Source organism: Mesitornis unicolor, unplaced genomic scaffold (genome assembly GCF_000695765.1).
Source record: "Mesitornis unicolor isolate BGI_N332 unplaced genomic scaffold, ASM69576v1 scaffold28251, whole genome shotgun sequence".
NCBI classification, from domain to species: domain Eukaryota; kingdom Metazoa; phylum Chordata; class Aves; order Mesitornithiformes; family Mesitornithidae; genus Mesitornis; species Mesitornis unicolor.
This window is the reverse complement of record NW_010162175.1, coordinates 1-1487: the sequence shown is the minus strand read 5'-3', so window position 1 is coordinate 1487 and position 1487 is coordinate 1.

Genomic DNA, 1487 nt, shown 5'->3' with positions numbered 1-1487 from the left:
CTGGGGACGGCAGGGCCACCCTCAGGCTCCTTCTCACACCTCGAGCCCCGGCTGGATTTGGGTTTCTTGAAGGCAAAAAAATTCCCAATTTTCTTCTTGAGGGTGCGGGAGCCAGAGGAGGCCAGAGGGGCTGATGCTGGGCAGGTCCTTGGAGCCGTGGGGCTGGGGAGAGATGAAGCATTGGGAATGGTGAGCTCCAGGCTGCCGAGGGGTTCGGAGTCACTTCCACCCCACCCCAAAGGGAGGGATCCAGACCCCAGACACCCTCCACCCAGCAGCATTTATGGAGTAGGTGAAATCCTGGGGTTTGGTAGGTGCAGGGGACCCTGGGCAACCCCTGGCAGCTCCTCTGGGATGAGCCTCTTGGCAAAGAAGTCCTCCAGCCCCTCGTCCACGCGGGTGATGCTCCTGTCCTCGCTGTTCTCACAGGCCATGGGCTGCACCTGTGAGCAAGCACGGCCATCAGCCTGGTACAGGGGCAAAGACACCCCCCCGAAACATGCACCATGCTGTCCCCATGGGAAAAGCCTTTGGCAGGGATGCATCTGCCATCTGAGCTCCAAGGATGGGACACCTGTGCTGCTGGTCGTGGGTGATGGAACGGTGACCTGCGTGGACCTGCATCTGCATCCTTTAAGCTGGGGCTCATCCTCAAGTCCACCCTGGGAGTGCCACCATAGCCTGCATGAAGGCCACCCACTCCATCCCCATGGTAAAGTGGTTCATGCCATGGCCAAGCCTTCCTCCTCAGCACCTTCCTCGCCCCAGTCTGTGGCACCGCATCAGTGGCTTCCTCCCGACGAGAGGGAGGCGCTTCCCCCATCGGTGGCATTTCAATCCATAACGACTTTTCATTACAGCTGGATTGATGCCGCTCCAGAAGCGTTCCAGCCATCCGAGAGCTGCTCTCCCTGTCACATCGCATCCGTCAAAGCCTGTCTTCGCTCAAAGCTTGGCCAACCCTCGGTGCTGTGCATGCCCATCCCACCACAGAGATGTGCCAAGGTGGTAGCCCCCCAGCTCCTGCTTCTCCTTCAGCCCCACAGCAGCACTGGTGGTACTGGTCCCACCATGGTCCAAGGGCAAGCATCACCGTGCAAGCCAGGGTTTTCCAGCAGGTGGAAGGATCCAGCTGCATCACGGTTGCACAGGGACAAGGTGATCCCAGCAGGATTCAGCCATGGGGACAGTAGCAGAGCCAGACTCTCCACCGACTACACTCAAAAGTTTCTTTTCTTTTGGGAAGGGGGCTGCAAAGACAGGATCCCTGAGTGCTTGCCCTTTTGGTGGGGGGGCGGGGAGGAAAGGCCAGGCTCCACAGCTGGCCTCAGCAGCATCACTGGGAGCCACCACGGCCACCGGCACTTGGGGGCTGATGAGTTTTGGATAGGGGAGAGCAAATTGGGCGCAGGAGGAGAGAGGCAGCCAGAGCCATTGCCAAACGCACTGGCCCTCTGCACCCAAACTCTGCGGGTTTTTTCATCCCC